The following is a 22,747-nucleotide window of genomic DNA, read 5'->3' as shown; positions in this document are numbered from 1 at the left end:
ATCAGGGCGGCAGGATGGTGTGCAATAATTTCAATCAGTGGGGTTGCAACTCGTCTGGCTGCCGTCTCCTGCACGTCTGCTCCTTCTGCGGGGGCGCTCACGCCAGGACCACCTGCCCCCACAATCTCACCAACACAGCAGCATGACTAGAACGTCACCTCGGCACGCCCATAAAGGTACATGCACTTGCTGCTGCTCTCAGTGACCACCCTGATAAGCAGTTTGTCAATTTTCTCATCTCTGGCTTCACTCACGGTTTTCACCCTGGCATGGAGGTGCTTCCTGATTCTTCCCACACATGTCACAATCTTCAATCCACTCTCACTGAGCCTGACACTGTTGACACATTACTGGCAAAAGAGGTCACTGAGGGATTTATGATAGGCCCTTTCGATCATCCTCCTTTCTCCGTATTCCGTATCAGTCCCATCGGTGTCGCCACACGCAAATACTCGGGGAAAAAGAGGCTGATCATTGACCTGTCGTCCCCACATGGCTCCGACATCCCGAGCATCCACAGCCTTATTCCTCGCCCGGATTTCTCCATGCAGTACGCCACCATTGACCACGCCATGGCACTGATTCGTCTGGCGGGACACGGAGCATGGCTGTCTAAGGCCGATATCACTAGCGCATTCAAGGTCTTGCCCATTCACCCTGACTTCTGGTGTTATTTCGGTGTCTGCTGGAAGGGGGCTTACTACTTCTCCGTGCGTCTCACTTTCGGCTGCAAGAGCAGTCCCAAAATCTTTGACTCTTTATCCGAGGCTCTATGCTGGATCCTCTCCAACAATTACAGGCTCCCCTACGTCCTTCATCTCCTTGACGATTTTCTTGTCGTGACTCCCCCGTCCTCACCTCCTCGCCACGGTCTCACTACACTTACGTCTGCATTTTCCGACCTCAGTGTTCCTCTGTCCGAAGAAAAAACTTCAGGACCTGGCACATCCATCGAGTTTCTGGGCATCACTCTGGACGCAATGTCATTCCAGGCTTCACTGCCCTTGGAGAAAGTGCAGCGCATCTCGCTGCTCTTGTCTAATTAAAATTCTTCTGACAGACAGGTGCACCAAACGCCAGCTGCTCGCTCTCCTCGGGCACCTCAATTACGCCATCCACATAATTCCACAGGCAAAATCTTTTCTTTCTCAACTGCTGACCAAAGCTGCATCCATTCCCTCTCTCCACGACCACGTCGACGACTTCATCACCCATCCCGAGGACATTCAACTCTACATGGACGCGGCTCCCTCCGTAGGTTTCGGCGGGTATTACGGGGGGAGGTGGTTTGCTGCCACTTGGCCCTCCGAGCTCGAGTCCCTCGACACAGAGTCACGCTCTCCCTCGTCTGCTCTGTACGAGCTGTACCCCGTGATCATCGCCACTCTAATCTGGGGGCATGAATGGTCAAAAAAATGCATCAATATTCACTCTGACAACACAGCAGTAGTAGATATAATCAGTAAAGGCCATTCCCGTTCCCCAGCCATCATGCCATTCACCCGCAGACTCACTCTCATCTCCGCTCAGCATCAATTCATCCTCCGCACGTCTCACATTCCCGGTCACCACAATGCCATCGCTGACTCACTCTCCCGCTTCTCTTTCCAGAAATTCAGATGCTTGGCTCCAGACTCGGATGTCCATCCCACACCAATCCCACCGTTTTCAGCGACCATATTCAGCTAAATCCTCATCTGGCAAATCTCACTCACATCTCCCAAGAAACCATCCTTAACAGTTTAGCACCAAGCACGCTATCTGCCTACCTCACCAGCTAGAATTCTTTCAAGAATTACCACGCCACTTATCATCTACTGTTTCCCTCTCTGGACGCCATGTCCATGTGCAACTTCATCACACACTGTCATACCGTAACAAAGATTCGGGCCTCCAGCATACAAACATATCTAGCTGGTATCAATTTATTCCATAAATTATCCACCGGCCTCCCTTGTCAATCAATCTCGCACGCTCACATCACCATGCTAATCAAAGGCTTACGAAAGCACGAACCAGCGCTGACAGCCAGACGCCTCCCTCTCACCTCCGATCTGCTCTGCTGCTGCATACACACGCTGCGCTTCAGTTACATCTCTCCCACAGTCGACTTAACACTGGAATACTACTACTTGCTTTCTTCGGATTCCTGAGGTGCTCTGAATTCGCTCCAACATCATCTGTCTACAATCCTTCCCGTCATCCCAGTCTATCCGACATCACCACCCACACTTCAGACTCGCTCATATTCACGCTCCGCAGGAGTAAAACTGATCAGTTAGGAGTAAACTTTCCCATGTACATCTACCGCCTCAACTCCTTTCTCAGCCCGCACGAGCCACTGACCAGATACATCCACACCCGGTATTCCGCCCACGCTTCACCACAAGATCCCCTCTTCCTCACCGAAACAGGGAGGATGGCCACCTGTTTCTGGTTCCAGAAACACTTCCATAACATCCTCCGTCTCTCCGGAATTTCATCTGATCATTACTCTTGCCATTCATTCCGAATCGGCGCCGCCTCCTCAGCCGCCAGATCAAGTATTTCAGACCAAGTCATTCAGGTCCTCGGCCACTGGTCTTCACAAGCATATCAAACTTACATCCACAATAACCTCAATGATCTCCGTCTAGCGCACGACAGACTAAGCCTCACTTAATCAGACTCTTTTGGGGGCTTCCTAACAGCACAGGCTCATCAGAACTTGAGACGGAACCCCCACACTGAGTCTCTCCGCCCACATCTACACCTCACCCAGTCCGACCCTCCAATGACGTCATCTCCATCCCGTTCATTCACCTGCACTCTGCAATCTGCACTCCCCCATTCATCACTACCCCATTCATAACCATTCTCTGACAATCACATCCTTATTAAATCTTTAAACTGCATATCGTTGTGGTGTGGTCCTTGCTAGTGAAGATGAGATTTATGGTCTTATGTCTGTTTTTGCAAGTGTTGGTGATGCTTTTTGTGACTGGCATTGGAAGGTGGTGGCATGTGGCTGTGAATCAGCTCAACAGTCTGTAAACTCTGCTGACTTATACTGGCGCCAGGTCAAGGTTTTCAAATAAAAACAAAAGCAAACATCAAGGAAAAGATAAAGAAGAATGAGCACCAGCTGGACTAGCATCCTGCTAGCCAATGTACTGGTAGCCTCCGTGCTGCATCAGTTTTGGATTATCAGAGCATGGACATGTATAAAGTAGGGCTGGGAATCTCTCTGTGATAGACGATTCGATAGGTATCTAGATACACGGGTTACGATACAATTCAAAAACGATATATTTTTAATACAGAACGATTCGATACAGTGTAGGAACGATACGATTCGATACAATTCGATACAGTGTAGGATTGATACAATTTGATACGATTCTATGGTCAACATTTGTTGATGTAGACATTAATCATACATTATAAAATAAAGAAGCCAATTCTATAAAAGTGACATTCTTACAGTATTTTCAAATTTGTAAAAGACCACATCCCCAAGCACTGTTGCTGTATGGCACTGGCAAAAATAAAATAAAAAGACAAACAACAACAAAATCACATGTCAAATGTATTTATTTTTAGACATGGACCAAAAAAAGACTTGCTGAATGAACATCATTTTGTTGGATGGGATCAATATAAAAATGAGAAGAAGTTTTAAACTTTAAGTGAAGTGAACTTTAAGTAAAATTTAAGTGTTTTAAACCTACTTGTTGTGTTGTTTTTATTGTATTGTCTGTGTTTTTGTATGTATCTTATATGGACTTGAGTCTGGAATAAAGTTTATTATAACGCTGTACAATATAAACATAAAGCAGAATAAAATAATAACATGCAATGTAGGGGCAGAATCTGACATCTCCTGTTATTAGTTGATATCATGGACTGTGATGACTAGCAGCTTATCACTGACAGCATGTCAGACTATTTCTCTGTGTTTGCTACACTCTGTGTTTGTCATTTACTGTATAAAAAGATAAATCACCTTTCTATAATACATCAATGATATTTCAATGGAATAAATTACTTATTGACTTATTCAAAAACAGCATCAATAAGTGATGAACATAGGGGGGATCAAAATAAAATAAATAAATAAATAAAATCAAAATCAACCAGCCACCCTCCTCCCCTGACAAGTAAAGAACAGTCCCTAAGGTGCGCTGAGGTTTGTGGAAATGTGAACGGCTCGTTTCTCCTCTGACACGTCACATACCTGTGTGTTGCTACGGCTCGGCTATTCAGGTATTTCTGGGCAGTCATGACACTGACGAAGACTTCTTGGACCGGGCTTCTCGGTCGCCTGTAAGCCATTATCTTGCGCTGCGGAGCACTATGGCTGCCGTATTTGACAGGAATACGCATTTCTGTCTGTGTCTGTGACCCCCGTTCAACCCACAACCGACAGGATTCGCCTTTAGTTTCTGCTGATGCTTGGCTGCTCCCTGGTTTATCCAACCAGCATTAGCTTCTGTTCCTCTGCTCCACTGGTCAAGCTGGCGCTGATGTTTACATCCATTATCGTTGTCAGTAATGCCTGCTACGAGCATGCCGCCGGCTCTCGCGTTGTTTTTGAGATGCAAACTGTTAAAGCCAGTCAACCGATTGCTAGTCTCGCGATACCTGAATCCATGACTCTACAATCAATTCATCTCAGGATTCATGGCTGATTTGTATCGATTGAGGAGGCTGCTACCAACGCAGCCGTATCTCTCGCTTGTCAAACCAGATATCCAGTCGTATCGGTTAAGCATTCCCAACCCTAGTATAAAACATCACTGTAAGAAGATGCAGAAAGTACGAAATTATAAAGCATCAATGTAAGGAGTTGATGGGATCACATTTTACAAGAGTTGTAACTTGTATAATTCCATGTGACAAATGATTGATTGATTGATTGATGTATTCCTACCACTTGCAGATCAGTGAAATAGTGGAATATTGACAGGAATGTGTATTGTGCAGTAGCACACCCATGTGTGTCCTTTTATGGAACAAATAAAACAGAGACCCATTCATAAAGAAACTACTTCATAGCTCCAGTAGAGCTCAAAAACTGAACAAGGAACCTTTCGGTGGAGTAAGAGATACTTAAGTCAAGAACAGTTGGATTAGATGGAAAAGGTTCTGCTCTTAGAGGGAGCTCTCAAGATTCCAAGCAGCAACAAGGATTCTGCTGTGAGAAAGAATACCCCCTAATAAACACAATCATGAAAATGAGATCTTAGACAAACAGTCACATAATTAGAGCACAAATCAAAGAGGTTTGAGGTGGTGAAGGGCCATTACCAAGAAGATGTCCGCAGAGTCTTCAATGAGAAATGTTGGGTTACACCTGCTGTGATAGGTGTAATAAAACCAACAGGAGACTCAGAATACTGTCAATCATGTACACCAGTGGTTCCCAACTTTTTAGAAATCAGACAGCCCTCCCACAGGCCCTCCTAAGATGATTTTTTGATGATTACGATATGTGAAACAACAGCAGTATTTGTAGCTGTTTAAGTGGTTTACTCATACGACATATCGTTTGAAAGCTGCACTCCTCCCGGTGCCATTAATGCTGAACATTTCGAGATACAGGCACCACAGCAGGCTCAATTACCGCTTCTGTCAGACAAACTGTTATGACTCCGCCATAAAGCGTTATCATGAACTACAGATCATATTTTCCAGACAGAATCACAGCCTACACAGCTCCCATTTTATTCGTCCATTAGTCCAGATGAAAAGTCCAGCAAAATATTTAGTCCAAACATATAATTACATCCACAGATATCCACGAACTGATGTTGCATTGTTTAAGTATTCACATTTCTCCACATATTATCCATATTTTCTCTGTCCTGCATGTAAACAAACTGACTGGCCAGATGCCAGATAGCCAGGTGAACTCCTGACCTTTCCATTGACACCTCACTTGAGCCAATAGGAGCCTCCAATGCTGTTACTATGGCCTCCACAGCCAACCAGGGCTTGAGCTGAAGAAACACATTTCCTGTAGTTTAGAGGTATTTAAAGAGCCAGCGATTGGCTGACTTCACCTGAGGCTTATTGGTCTTGTAGTCAATGACACTCCTGACCTGAGGAATTTTTAACATTGTAGACTGCTAAAAATATACAGAAATAGTAAACATCCCCTGTTGACTTAAGGTCTTTCTTATCAATTTGGGTTTTCCAGAATTGTTTTTTTAACACAGTAGGCTCCTAAATAGACATTTCTGACTGTGTTGATTAGTTTTTCCACTCATAATCATACATTCAGAAAATTGTTTTACCCTCCTTTTTTGAAAAGCACCTGGACATGTGTAAAATGTTTATTTTTTCTGATATTGTGATCTACTTTGGATTTGAAGCATGTGAAGCTTCAAGGTATGGTCCCTTTATGTTTTCCAGCTAACACCTCCCAATTCTAGTCATCTGCAGGATGTCTTTTTAGAAGGTTAAAAAAAAACCCAACATCTTACTGTGAAGGGAAAAAATGAAATCATGCATGTACATGTACTAAAAATGGAAAAAGAACACCTTTCAATTTACTTTGGGTATGCTTTGGATAGGTGTTTTAGGTGAATTTTACAGGACCACAAAGAGGATTTTAAAGGACCCTTTTTCTATCATCAATCAAATTGTTTATTTGAGCCAATATGAATATTATTTTTGGAAAAAAATAGGCCTTAGATAACATATCAGTTATGTGTCATTCATTTGATGTAGCTCTGGCAGCAGAGAAAGAGACAGTAATGACACTCGAGGATTACAGCACCCTGCATACCGACACAGCACCCTTTATCCTTTTTCCTGCATTTAGCAGCTAGAGACAGACAATACTCACAATTTGGATTCATTTTTATGAACAACCCTTTTGATTCATTTAATCTGAGGACCCTTCTGGACAAAATGGAATATGAATAACTTACAGGGTAATCAAGAAAGAAAGAACTTTTATAAAAACAAAGAACTACTTGGCAACAAATCTGGCATCTAACTGAGACAGGCCTTTATGTGTCAAAATGTGTAGTCACACTGGACTGGACGTTTCATGGGGACTATGCTTTTAATTCAAGTTTTATAGTAATCAGCTAAAATCATAAAAAAGTATTATCAGCTAAACTAAGTGAAAACACCTAAGTGCCTTTTTTCAGGCTTTTGAAATCAGTGTGAAGTCACTTCAAAGTATTCTTTTGTACTGAGTCTCTCAACCTGAGTAAGTAGTACAAACTGAGTAGTGTCTGGCCAGTGTTTAGAGCAACAGTGTCAAAGCTTTCATGAAGTGGTTGCTGGTCAAAGCACTCCTGTGTCACAGCAATCAGTGACAGGGAAGTGACGGGTCATAACTTTAAGCTTTCTCCATGACATCTGAATTACATGCCAGGCACTGTGGTGGCTGTGATGATCTGACATCCCAGTGAGCTCTATGAATATGATTTAAAGTATGGTAACAAATATCACGGTGCAGATGAAAAAAGAGAGCACGCACGCACGCACGCACGCACGCACGCACACACACACACACACACACACACACACACACACACACACACACACACACACACACACACAGCAGTATGAAGCTGAATCAGTGTATGGAGACATTTCATTTTTAGACTAATCCTGTTCAGATCTTCACGCTGTGAGGGAGCATCAGTTTGCTTGTACCATTCAAAAAGTGCAACAGCCTGCAGTCTTTCTGGACAGTCTTCAACAGAAGTGCAACATACAGTATTCACTATAGCTATGTACTTAAACGTGCACTAATCAATATTTTATATTAACAAAGGATTAAATGGCTGCGTGATGTGAAAGAGGTCACCTGTAATGATAAACCCACAGTCAGTTATCACCAAACTCATCAGTTCTCTTCAGTTTTTGTATTGTCTTTCAGCTCATTGTTTTGCCTATGCAGCCCACAACTTGACTGTTTTTGTTGACTCTCACTGCTGTCCTTAACCTGGTTTCCAGCAGCAACAGGTTGCTGTTTTCAGTTAAATAAACTCTGAAGAACCCACTGCATGCTGAGCTCCAGAACAACAGACAAAATTAGAGACTAGCTGGTGAATATAGTGGAGCATTTAGCAGCTAAAGAGACAGATATTTTTCTCATGAGTTGGTGGGGACCATGCAGGGATGCTAATGGTCCTGTGTGTTTGCTAGATTAGTGTTACAGCCCCAGCCAAACCCCTCTTCTTGTGATAACCCATATGGAACAGATATAGATAAATCTTATAAAGTTTGTATCTCTTTTGTCTGAAACTTGTATGTAATGCATATGACAGTGAAACCAGATATAAGATCCTTATTAAATTTGTACAAAATGAAACTTGTATGATTTGGGTACTTATAAGAACATTATATGATAGTAATTCCACATACCTTATATCCTTAGTAGAAAAATGTAATATCAAACTTAAATGAGTTGGACAATAATCAGTAAAACTAAACTCTTGTAAGTATTATAGAAAACACTTACAAGATTTACTTGTGGTGCCACAAACATGAAACAACATAATCTGATAATTAAATTGAAGGGAAATGCACATGAGTTGACTGAAAGCAGGTTTTCAACATGTAATGACAATGGACTGTTAAAATGTTGCCAAGTTTAGCATTTTTACAAAACCAGGCATCATATTCTTCTCTCTGAACTAATTAATTTTCCTAAAATTATTACATGGGTAATATTGTTTAACATTTTAGGAGCAATTATATCCAATAAGTTAGGAAAAATGATTAAATCAACACAGCAAATATTCAAAATCCCTGTCGAATGTATTCAATGTAACGCAGAGATTACTTACTTAAGAAAGAAAAAATGGCAATACTTGTTCCTGTTTTACATGACGGTGCTTTAATAATTGTTGTACCACTTTACCACTATTCTTTTGGATTGTACATCAAAATACATAAATACTGATAACACGCATTACAAAATATTTCACATAAGAATCAATGGACATTTTGTTCAATCTGATATGTGCCATTTCATTTGTTACACTGGTAAGTGTCGAGACATACATGTTTTCTCAGAAACCCCAAATTAGTAATTGACAATCATCTAGTTAGCATTCAGTCATTTACAGTAATACATGTTCCATAGCCAAAACACAATCGAGCTGGACTGTGGACACTGCATGTACATACATGGTCTAACTATTTGAGTAGCATTCATGGCTTTGTGAAAGCCTGTGGGAAAGTGGACAGTTGACATATAGCTCAGTTGAGTTCTGATGAGAGAAACTCTGGCTAACTTCTGCACTGTGCAATTGCCATATTTTCCGATGGCATATAAACACTGATCACCCATGTCAATAAAGTGTGAGACTGTAAAAATACTTCCATCCTTCAAAAGCACAACAGAGTTGTTTCTTTGTTTTGTTTTGCTGTAGGTATGACCATGAACAACGTCTCCATGTACAGCAATTCTCTTGTAGTAACTCACCACAGAGTTTGTGGGAACCTCTCTTACTGTGTGGAGAGCAGCTTGGTCACCAAGAGATATTACAAAAAAACTATATGTAATGGTACATATTCATATATGTTTTTATACTGTTTTTTCTTAAATGACATATAATGAGCTTATATAAAGCATATAAATAAAGCATAATTCCCCTGCAAAATATATTGACTTTACATACAGAAGACATATATATAATGGTATTTGTTCATATATATATATAAAGCATATGTCTTTAAAACAGACATATAGGAAAAACTGCAAAAATTGTAGCCTATGTAACATGTATGGAAAACATACTTTGACATGTACTTCCCTTATACACCGCATACATAGATTTCACATGATTCTTATGTAATTCTTTTTATTTTCTTGTATGAAAAAAATGCAAAAGTGGCCACTTTCAAGAGTAAATCATATAAGTCTTATATGATGCACAATACATAAAACATAAATTGAAGGTGATGGAACTTCTTATAAGTTTTTTCTATTTCTTTTCCATATGGGAACTCTTTCTTGTAGCTCTGTTGCATGTAAATTAGAATATGTGATCACCAGTGCTGGAGTGGCTGTTGCTCTGTCAGCAGGCCCTGGTGAGGACCCCCTGATTGGTGTGGCATCAAACTGACTCCTTCAGTCAGACGGGTTCCATTGAAGCTCAAGACGTGAGATATGCCTGGCCAACCTGCTTGATGTGGCAGCTGGAAGTTCTCCGCCCACCAGCGTGCCTCTCGATTGTTCTTTGTAAGACTGTTCAGAAGTAGATTTGCAATTTGATTTGATTTGTATTCTCTCTTAGGCACTGGAGTAACTCTTAGTGGGACTGAGCTAAGGCATTAGATTTTAAAAAAGACTACGCTCACACAGGATTTCTTTTGTTAGATACACAAAGGGGTGCTGTTTAATTTGTGTTTTCATTTTTCACTGATGATTTAGGATAGTCAGGTTTTATTTTCCACCTCTGATTACATTAGATTAGCAGCTCTTGTTTTAAAGAGCACTCTTTTTATTATACTCCTTTCTTTGAGTTGAACTGCATTCTCAAGCCCTTCACCTTTTTGCCTCACATTTTGTTAATCAGTAATCATAATTTCCTTTGTTAACAAATAACTTTAATCTTACTAAAATTATCTGGTTTATGTTGCTTCCCTTTTGCCCTTACGAGCTTAGTCGTAGCAGTGAGGATCACTCAATCAAGTGTTTTGGTCTCAAACCAGATGTTAGTCCTTTAAAGATTTAACAGGTGACATTCAGAGCATTAATATAGCAGCAAACCACAATCTGCAATGTAAAGAGTACCCCAGGAATGAGTCCTAAAACCCGGAAATAAGTTAGTGTTTTCCAAAGTTGCCTCGTCTCAAAGTCAGTGGGATTTTTAAATAGGTTTTTTGTCAGATATCTGAAATAAGGTCTGTGGTTAACACAAACACTAGAGATTTTCACGTTTTGTTTGACGACCTAAAACATGTCAATAAATGCCCCACTTGTCTTTAAAAGGCTGTTGCGAACAAGTTCCTAAATGAGACTACAGAATGTCATCACATCAAACACTGCTCTACAGCCTTATTGGGGTGGTGACTTTATGTCTCGTGGTGGTGTAGTTTGATTAGAGCCTAACATTACCTTTTTACTCCTGTCGATTGCATTTAGACTTCAAAAATAATAAAAGAGGTGGTCATTTGTGAAGATTATCTTCCCAAACAAAAATATAAGTAGTTGTTTGCCACAGAGCTTATGTAACCCACATGGTAGTGACTCACAAAAAAAAAGAGACAGACAAACCTAAGTATAAGAGTACTGCAATATTGTTATTTAATTCAAAATAAACAAGAGTTGTCTAAATAACAGAGTATTAAATATCCAGTGAACACCTCACAACAGATTGATGGGATACCTTGGGCCAATCAGAAATTATCTGACCCCATCTGTCCCACCCCCCTGCTCCCGTCTTGGGAGAGCGAGGCTGCATCCGAAAGGCCAAGTAGTATGGATTGTAGTAGACCAAATTAGTATGTAGTATGTCCGAAACCATAGTAGGGAGGAGTAGTATGCTACCACCCCTACTAAACATGCCTACATTGTAGTATGATCGCAGAGCATACTGCAAGGCTACTACTTACCCAAAATGCACCGTGGGCTTCTTCTTTGTCTTCTTCTTCATCGTAGACGTTGCACAGCATGTTACTGCCCTCATCAGTCTCCTATTTAAATGCAACATGCTCACTGCCCGGCAAGATTCAAAACATCATGGCAGAGCAACGGCAGCCGGCGGCTGGAGCAGCGCATCAATACAGATTTAACTACACGCACACTTTGTTACATTACATATATGTGTGTATATATATATATATATATATATACATATACATACATACGTATATAACTGTTTAACATAGAGGCTAATATTCCTCACATGCCACAACACTTCTTATTGAAATATATCTTATGCAGCCTGTAAGTTTTGAGGACTTTTTAAATGTAAAAAAAAAAACTCATATAAAGCTATTATTGACCATGTGACCTCTGGATGCCAAACCAACTGTGCAATATTAGAGGAATATTAGACTATGTTAAACTTAAAGGCATCAATTTTCACTAAATTGATTCACCAGCTTTCAATACTTTTTAAATCTCTGCAGACACCCAGGATGTAATATCTTGCAAACCTTTCACAACTCACCAGCACATGTGCAGTAGATACAGATATCACTTAGCACGGGATCATTTCTAGTAGCATATGCTATAAAGACTGTAGCACTGCACAGCCCTGCTGTAATATTTAGCGACATTTATGAGGCCAACAATCAGACATCAGAAAAAACACTCTTGTCACATCACAAGTGTACAGCTGTAAAACCTCATGTTACATGTTACATGAGTGAGAGAGGACAGCGGACAGACCCAAAGAACAGTCAGGTGGGTAAAGAGTGGCCAGCTTCATTTTTGGGCAATTTCAATTGTCACATGTGTGTTCAGATTTTGGTGCAGTACCTCAGCCAAACCAGCAGATGGGGTGCTTTCGTAGGCACTCAGCGGATGGAGTGTTTTCCCACCAATCTTTTAGTATGTCCGAATGGACCCAACTTGTTTAGTAGGTAGGAGTAGTATCTAGTGGTAGTACGTAGTAGTAGTATGCAATATGCCAGTGGGCCTTTTGGATGCAGCCCGATTGTATATTCTTCCTCTTTCTTCCGCAGTGTGTGATGAGACAGGGACGACATTGTGCGGAGCGCTGCCAAAAGGTTTGTGAGAAGACTGAAAAAGTTGATAAAACTTCAGAAAATACCAGTTAAGCGTTATAATATAAGCTGTATGATGAGACTCATGAAGAGCTTGTGCAGTACACGTAGAGTGAAAAGCTAATTAGCACAGTTGCTAGCTTCAGCGCTAGTAGCCTTATCTCTAATGGCCTTATCTCTAATAGCCGTTATCTCCAATGGTGGTAAACCCTCTGATGTCCGTGACCTTCCCGCACACAGTTCGCCTGTATCACTCCGACTCTGAAGCTGTGAGCTAACTGACCGCCGCCATTTCACATGAAAGCGCCCAGCCCGATAAGAGAGATCGGTGAGAATTTTTTATTGTTCTTCTAAATGACAGTTTTTATTTAACTTGAACCTCATTGAGTCATGTTTATGCACTTATTGTTTATTGTAAGCTGTGAGAATATATTTTGTTGAGGAAAAGGTGTTTGGATTATATTTTGGTTATAAAATGGATGAAAGTAATTATTTTTGCATGTGTCAGTGTATATTTTGGTTACTGAACTAGTAAGGTGTAAAGCCTACTTATTGTGGTTTTCTGTATTTAAAGGTTAATACTGATGGAATGTGTGATTTGGTAAAAAAAAATGGGAGAAAATTACTTTTGATAGGAAAACAGTAGTTAAAGAAAAACTAATGGTATTTTTCTGACACTGTCTGTTGACAGGTCAGGTTTTTTTTTTTTTGTTGTTGTTGTTGTTCTTCGTTTTATTTTGTTTATACCTTTTGGATCTTTGATGCTGATGGCGAGCCTTCCCACCAGGACCTAGATACTGCCGTGATCATTGAACGCATCCTGTTTCTACTGTACTCGGTGGTGTGGTAGGCCAACTGCTACACTCACACTCATACTCATCAATCCCCCTTTTCCCCCCAACACACACACACACACACACACACACACACACACACACACACACACACACACACACACATTCCCCCTTGAACTGTGGACTTGAACTCACATTTTACTATTCTTGTGGACTTTGGACTGAATTAAGAAAAAAGACCTTTTCATCTCAGGGAACTGATGACTGAGTGGCAGGATATTTTCCGGCAGAGTGGTAGTTGTAAGTAGAGCAGTGATTGTGTACTGTGAACTGTGTTTGATTTGAATCTGATCAGAAAGGAACTGTGAATTGAAGGTTAATTACTGTGTATTTGTTTTATAGGGTGAACTAATTTCAGTTTGAATTTGAACTTAGAGCAATTGCTGATGTGATTTCAACTGCGGTTTAACACAAACTTGTGTTACTTCTGTCGATATATGTATATATATATATATATATATATATATATATATATTTATTTATTTATTTATTTTGTATGTTTTTTTTTCTTTCCTTTAATTTGCAGTAAGAAGCCGGCATATTCTAACTCAAACATTTTGTCTTTGAGTCTCGTTTAAGCATTTCACTTTGCTCCAGCAGCTGAACCTACTGGTCCATTACACACTATAATATTACTGTAAGTAATCACCTATCAGTCTCTTATAGAAGTGTCACTACACTTATTTTCCACAATAATCCAAAAATCCAATAGAAAAATCCCATAGTTTCTTTGATGAGGGAACCAGGGGCGATACTAATTTAAGCATCAATCTACTGAAAAAAAAAATTACCCTCAGAGCACTCTATGCAGAGAATGAAGTCACACTGAACTTCTGTGTGGTTGGATGAGGTAGCCTAAGCCTGCCGGGCAAGTACTTCTCAAATCTACTTGCCCCATCTAAATTCTTACTTGCCCTGCCTAAGAGGTTCTTTTTCTGGCTGTGTGCTGCATATTTTCGCTCATGACTTATATCTTATGTCAGCAGAGACGCTCAGCCAATGGAGGCAGCAGCACATAAAAAGCAGCACACTGCAACTGGCCCCTCCGAGGACAGAAACGGGAGAGGAAATACACGATTACAGGCCTGGAGTTAAGTCATTTTTAGGGCAAGGCCACTTTGACCTTTGATAGATACAAATTTATTGGGGCATCACGGCCAAAATGTGGGGCACCAAGGCCAAAACCAATGGCGCAATAACAATATGTGCTAACTACATTGAATGAAGACAAAAAAATATATGTGTTGGAAAACAGTACTGAGTTTTCTAAAACTGGGTGTGCATGACTGGGGATATCTCGTTTCTTGTTGTTTTGATTCATGTACCTTATTTTTTAAGTCTTTGAAATCTCTTTATTCTTTTGTTACCTCCTAGTTATTAAGAAATTATTATTAGAAGAAGATTCTTTATTGTCCTTTCTCAGCACATTACATACAACGAAACGAAATTTGACCTCTGCATTTGACCCATCCTACTTCCTCCTGTATACACTGGGAGCAGTGGGCAGCCGCAGTGCAGTGTCCGGGGACCAGCTCCAGTTCTTTTGCCAATGCCAGTTAGGGCTGTACCCAAATATTCAGATATTCGTATATTCATTTCTATGGGTAGGTATTGGCTATGAAAATCTAGTATTCGATATTCGTTTTTTTTTAAAAAAAATATTTATTTTTTTAAAGGGGCAAAAAGCGAAATCGTTTCATTGCTAGGTTCGCTGTTGTGCACTGCCTGTAGACCAAAACAAAGTGTGTCATGAGCCACACCTCCCTCTACCTCTGCTCTCCACCCCCTACCCCACTTGCCTCGTCTGTGCCGCCGAGCACCGCAGCCTCTCTGGCTCACTGGCCGTATGGGTAGGAGGGGCATTAGGGCCACACTCTGGGGCATCCACAGCATTGGCCATTTGGCCATGGTATAATTCTGCCCTGCCACACTCCAGCAGGGTTTGCGCGCATCCTTAAAAAGTCTTAAAATGTCTTAAATTAAAATCCGGGTAATTAAGGTCTTAAATTGTCTTAAATTTACCATAAATTTGCTGTAGGTATTAAAATTTCAGCCAGTGCGTGTAATGCTGATGGAAAAGCACAGTGGCCCACCATAAAACATGTAATAGTGTGTATTTGTGTGATTAATTTAGTATGGTGCCTATATGGTACGGTGTCGTAAATGAGTCTCCGCGATTAATAGCTGTTTTATGGTACGTCTGCTACAGACGGTGACGTTGGGCATCCGCATTTTGCGGATATCGAGGTGAGCGGTTGAAGATGCAGAAATGGGGAAATGTAAATTTAACGAGAAGTGGGTGGAGAAGGACGTATTTAGGAGGTGGTTGGCACTGGCACCGTCAAACAACAACGAGGCAATGTGCACATTTTGTAAGAAGACTTTTTCTTTAGGGACCATGGGGCTCAAAGCCGTCGAATCTCACATGAAAGGAGTAAAGCACCAGCGGTACATGGCAGCAGTTAGCAATAGCGGGGCCAGGCTAATCCCTGCATTGTTTGCAGTGCGACCGAAGAACGTTACAAGTTCAGACGCCACCTCTCAGTCAGCTATGACAAGATTCATTTCACCGCCAGACGCCGAAAAGGCAGCAGTAGGTCTACTGTGGGTTCTGCATACTGTGGTGAGGTATAATTTGTTCAGATATAACGAGGACATATGAGACATCTTTGCCGCCATGTCATTTCAGTGTAAGTAACGTTACAGTTGTGTTTGAAATCACATATATTATTCATACTAAAAGTCCTTTCTCACTGAGGGCGAATATCCGTGCGGATTATTCTCGGGGAAAATTATAAAAGTTGATTTCATGGGTTCTTATGGAATTTTGCACACCGGGCCGGAACTTTCATGCGGTGAAAAAAGTTTCCGCCCAGACTTTGACCCCCCGCGGAATTCGCTGGCGGAACTACACAACTGGGCCAATGACATTGTTTGTTTATAGTCGGGCGGAGCCGGGAGAGTCCGAAATCCAGTCAGGCAGGACAGTATGGGAGAAAGGATAAACCTTGTTTCACAGCACCCCATCCTTTTTGATAAAAGACGGGGTGATTTTATGAACAGTGAATTAAAGGACAATGTCTGGCAGTCCATTGTCGAGCTTGGTGGCTGCGGTGAGAGTGGTAAGTGCTAAAGAAAGTTGATGCTGATGCTTGCTAAACGTTAGCTTGCTAGCTCGCTGCTGCTGCTGCTACTCTTGTCCATGTTCATCCACACCTGTTCACACTTGGAACACAACAGCGCGAAATTTCGCACCATGTCCGTAATGCGCCTGTGTACAGGGTTTGAGCACAGAAAGGCGCTGCGTGAATATGCTGCAAATCCGTCCTGCATTTCCGCATCGCGGCAGTGAGAATGACCCTTAAGTATGGTGTAAAATTGAGCAACGTTAATGTGGTCCAAAGCTCCTATACTAGTGGTGTAAACACCAACACTCCCCTGGTGCTCAGTGCTCCCAATCCGGGCAGAGTCGGCAGAGGACTGGTTATGTGCTATATTTAGGTCACAGGTCTATGGTCACTTTGACAATCTAACAGGTAACAACACATTAGCTCAGAGTTTAAGGGGTGTAACTGGTGGTAGATGTGGTTTATTATGTGTAAATATGCCGAATTGTGGTTTTATGGGTTGTAGTTGACGGTTGGGCAAATCTAGCTGCTAATGTAGTCTGTCACTTGTTGCCACAGCAGCAGTAAACATTAACGTAAGGGTTAAAGAGCTGTAAATAGAGATGCAGAATCAAGCTATGTTGTAAATACACATTATATATGTTGATTTTACCAGTTAGTAAACCTATAGAAAATCATTAGTTTAATTTGCAAAATTTACCATTAAATTTATAAGCCACAGACACAGAAGGACCACAGTGACCATAGACTGACTTGAATAGAGCACATAACCAGTACTGTTACTATCTGCATAAAGTCAATACATTGATATTTATATATTATTTTTGGGTCTTAAATTATGTTCTTTGAGGTCTTAAAAAGGTCTTAAAAAGCATTAAATTTTACTTTTAAAATGGTGCAAGAACCCTGTCCGGGGCATCCACGGCACTGGCCGTTTGGCCGTGGTATAATTCTGCCCTGCGATTACGAAAAAAAAAAAAATCTGAGTCGGTGTTGCTTGCCCGATCGGGGATGTCTGTGCAGGGTCTGCTAGCCCGCTGTCTATTTTTACTTGCCCTGGGCAATCAGGCAACCATGAATGTCGGACCCTGCTAAATTAGTCAAGCTGTGCTTACATGTTAGCGCCAGGTGGAGTGGTGGATGTTCTGCATTAGTGCATGTGTGTGTTCCACTGACTAGCTAATTACTGTTGCTTTGCACTGTGCTCCTATGGCTGTTGCTGCTAATATCAAGATGCCATTGTTATGGAACCATAGCACTCTCTGGTTCACCACTTTATAACACAATTAGCTTTGTCAGCACTGTTGCCATTGTTTAGCACGGTTTATGGAGTTAATATAGTTAGCTGCTAGCAGCTAACTCAGCCACTCCACTTTGAGGGCCATGTCCACACAACTCATGCACTCTGAATTTCACATAGTGCTCCTTTCATGATCAGTATCTGTCAACCTGTCCAACCAGATAATTTACTTAAGTGTTAAATAAATATGTAGCCTATCTGACATATAAAATAGCTGAAATGAAAGCATGAAATTTGACACAGCCTATTCACCTTATTTTTCACGGAAAATCAGAACGCAGCCCGCTTCCGTTTTTTTGTGCGACACTTCCGGTCAAGCACTTGACCACTGTGTAAATGTCCCCCAGTATTTGCTACAGTGACATTACTGCACGCATGGAAATGTTTACATTACTGAAAGCAATTTTAAAGACTAACTTTAAATATTTGAAGTTCATCGTTAAAGAATAAATCACCTGGAAAGCTGGTGCTACTCCACATAATTTAAAAGGTAACTTAGCCTACACAAAGCGGTGGAAATGTCTGTGTAGCTGCAGATGGGTGCGGCTGGATGATTAATGCGTACATGCTGATTCAGGTGCTATCAGAGCCGATTCACACATCACTATGGGTTAATAATCAACTCAGCCAATAAAAACAACCCGTCCTGTGTTAGAAGTGTATGTCACTGACAGAAAGAAAGAAAGAAAAATTTAAAAAAAGATGGAAAAGCAGCGTACACCTCACATATTTATTTCTCACAGTTGCGCACACAGTTGTGAAGCTGATAACTATTTACTTCCATGTTTGAAAATAAGGTGAACATTCAAACCTATGAAGTTGATTAGATCAAATTATTGTCATAAAAAAGTTTAACACATGAATGCGTCTCCTGAGACTGACGTGACACAATCACAAACACACACCCACATACAGCCAAATGCAGTTTGGCCTTTCCTTTTAACCAGCAGTGACACAGTAAGTGCTGGTGTAAAATGAGAAGCTGCTTCAGGACCTGCATGTTTTGTACATTACTCTTTGCAAATAGAGAGGAGAGATATCAGGTTTATTAGCACTTGAATTCAGTGAATCTGTCCATTCATCTGTGTTGACACTGACACTGCAACACTTGCAGACTGTGGTGGACAATACCTGGACGCACATGATATGTCATTCATGCTTCATTATTTACTGAACCAGTGGCATAGGGGAGCGCAGTGATTTCTTCATCTAAATCATCAACGTGTCTCTTAGACCCCATCCCAACTAGGCTACTTAAGGAGGTCTTTCCTTTAGTTAAAACTCATATATTAGATATGATCAATATATCCTTATTAACAGGCTATGTACCGCAGTCTTTTAAGGTAGCTGTAATTAAACCTCTACTAAAAAAGCCCACCCTGGACCCAGAGGTGTTAGCCAACTATAGACCAATATCTAATCTTCCCTTTATGTCAAAGATCCTTGAGAAAGTAGTCGCAGACCAGCTGTGTGATTTTCTCCATGATAATAATTTATTTGAGGAATTTCAGTCAGGATTTAGAGTGCATCATAGCACTGAGACAGCTCTAGTTAAAATTACAAATGACCTTCTGATTGCTTCAGACAAAGGACTTGTCTCTGTACTTGTTTTATTAGATCTTAGTGCGGCGTTTGACACAATTGACCATCAAATTCTACTACAGAGACTGGATCACTTAATTGGCCTAAAAGGTTCTGCACTGAGCTGGTTCAATTCTTATTTATCTGATCGTTTTCAGTTCATAATGAATCATCCTTACGTACCAAAGTTTGTTTTGGAGTTCCGCAAGGTTCTGTGCTCGGACCAATCCTACTTACTCTATATATGCTTCCTTTAGGTAACATCATTAGAAATCACTCTATAAATTTCCATTGTTATGCGGATGATACTCAGTTGTATTTATCGATGAAGCCAGAAGAAAGTAATCAATTAACTAAACTCCATAACTGCCTTAAAGACATAAAAACTTGGATGAGCACTATTTTCCTGATGTTAAATTCAGACAAAACTGAAGTTATTGTTCTTGGCCCCAAACAACTCAGAGACTCTTAATCTGATGACATAGTTTCTCTAGATGGCATTGCTCTGGCCTCTGCCACTACCGTAAGAAACCTCGGAGTAATATTTGATCAAGATTTGTCTTTTAATTCTCATTTAAACCAAACCTCACTGACTGCATTTTTTCATCTGCGTAATATTGCGAAAATTAGGCCTATCCTGACCCGAAAAGATGCAGAAAAATTGGTCCACGCTTTTGTCCACCTCTAGGCTGGATTACTGTAACTCTCTATTATCAGGTAGCTCTAGTAAGTCCTTAAAAACTCTCCAGCTAATTCAGAATGCAGCAGCACGTGTACTAACAGGAACTAAGAAACAAGATCATATTTCTCCTGTTTTAGCTACTCTGCACTGGCTCCCTGTAAAATCCAGAATTGAACTTAAAATCCTACTGTTAACTTATAAAGCTCTAAATGGTCAAGCTCTGTCATATCTTAGAGAGCTCATAGTGCCTTATTATCCCACCAGAACACTGCGCTCTGAGAACGCAGGGTTTCTCGTGGTCCCTAAAGTCTCCAAAAGTAGATCAGAAGCCAGAGCCTTCAGCTATCAGGTTCCTCTCCTGTGGAATCATCTTCCTGTTACAGTCCGGGAGGTAGACACAGTCTCCACATTTAAGACTAGACTTAAGACTTTCCTCTTTGATAAAGCTTATAGTTAGGGCTGGCTCAGGCTTGCCCTGTACCAGCCCCTAGTTAGGCTGACTTAGGCCTGGTCTGCCAGAGGACCCCCCTATAATACACCGGGCACCTTCTCTCTCTCTCTCTCTCTCTCTCTCTCTCTCTCGTGTCCTATTACTGCATCTTGCTAACTCGGCCATTCTGGATGTCACTAACTCGGCTTCTTCTCCGGAGCCTTTGTGCTCCACTGTCTCTCAGGTTAACTCATATTGCAGTGGTGCCTGGACAGCGTGACGTGTGTGGTTGTGCTGCTGCCGTGGTCCTGCCAGATGCCTCCTGCTGCTGCTGCCATCATTAGTCATTAGTCATACTTCTACTGTTATTATACACATATGACTATTGTCACACATGTATACTGCCAGATATTAATACATACTTTCAACATATTGTACCACAGTAGCCAGAACTATAACTATAATATTATTACTTTCAATAATGTTGTTGTAAACTACTGTCATTACCTGCATCTCTCTCTCTCTCTCACATACAGGGGCCCGTGAATTTGTCTGCACTAATTTATATTATCACAGTCAATCACACTTTTACGCACGATATGCCCACGACACATTGTACACGTTACACAGCTGATTCATTACCTTATAGCCTTGAAGCAAACCTATCTCTGTCATGGTTTCCCAATTGGTGAAATAGTTAAGCACAATATATTCCAAAATGGTGTGTTTTTTAATGAATAATAGGCTAAATTTACAATAAAGAAAACTCAGTTAAAAGAATAACGTCTCTTTTTGGGGTATTTCATAAGATGCTATGCAGTGATGAATGCTGGGTAAACTATACGCTGCCTCCATGTCAATCAATGACATAGCTAGATTTATGACAACTAGTGACACCTAACGAACTTGCGGAAAAATGTCTTCCTACAAACATAAATCCGACAGTAATAAAAGAAAGGACAGAAAAGAAAGAGAAGAGAGCAAAGCTGACTAAATTAGACAGTTTTTGCCAGCACAGCCAGTAGCCAGCACCAGCAGCCCAACGACGAGTCCGGGCCCGGGCCAAATTGTTGCTGATCTGCAGGGATCGGAATTACTGGCCGTGGGTCAACAATCAGGCAGCAGGTAGCCTTACAGTAGTAGCAAGCAGCTAAACTAGATGTAGTTATTGCCTACACAACATTTAATAAGTAATGTTATTAACACTACCCTTACTTACTACCAGTAAGTTAAATAGCAGGCAGCTGTTCTTTTCAGCAAACTGTAAGCTATATGTGTTTAGTTTTTCCATTCATTACTTGGCAAAAAGCAATCATTTTACAATCTCCATATTCTTGATTGCAGGCCGAATGTTAACCAGTCAGACTCAGAGTCAGAAGCAGGCAGTTCAGATGCAGCCAGAGCCAGCAGCACTTTAAATGTCCCAACACAAAAAGTGCCACCTACTACTTCTGCTAACGTTACTTCTGCTGGCCATCATGGAGATGACAGAAGCCAGGACAGTAATAAAGAATATGAGCAGAAGGATGACGAGCCACTGCCACAGACACTGCAGCCTTACCCCACAGACAGAGGGCATTTTGATGAAAATATTTTAGATGCTGCTGTAAAACGTTATATCGTAGCAACGGAGTCCTGTAAACCTTGTGGCCCTTTTCCAAAAAATCTAAATAATCATTGTTTTTCTGAAACGTTTTACCACACATCTACAAAAGCCAGGATCAAACTGCCGCGCAGCTGGCTTTGCTACTCTCCAAAACTGGATTGTGCATACTGTGAGCCATGTTGGCTATTTGGAGACCGCAGTTCACCCCTTTACAACAGTGCGTGGGTGAATGGAATCAAAGATTGGGGACATTTGACAGAAAAAATTAAACTCCACAAGTCATCTCCTGTACATGTTGCAGCCTGCGTGGTGTATGAGCAGTGGAAACACGACAGTACTATCGATGCGCAATGGGGAGGGACGTGCGTAATGCAGCACTCTTTTGGAAACAAGTTTTGGAGCGCATAGTGAATGTGACACTAACACTGGCATCTTGCAACCTAGCTTTCCGGGGGCACAGTAGGCTTCATTTTATT

General features: G+C 41.2%; 1 pseudogene; it reads left to right on the top strand.

The window, feature by feature from the left end:
• Positions 1-269: 269 nt before the first annotated feature.
• Positions 270-1,689, top strand: LOC125895055 (uncharacterized; annotated as a pseudogene).
• The last annotated feature ends 21,058 nt before the right edge of the window (positions 1,690-22,747 follow it).

This window comes from Epinephelus fuscoguttatus, linkage group LG9, assembly GCF_011397635.1.
Source record: "Epinephelus fuscoguttatus linkage group LG9, E.fuscoguttatus.final_Chr_v1".
Classification (NCBI taxonomy): domain Eukaryota; kingdom Metazoa; phylum Chordata; class Actinopteri; order Perciformes; family Serranidae; genus Epinephelus; species Epinephelus fuscoguttatus.
This window is presented reverse-complemented; position numbering and strand designations above follow the sequence as displayed.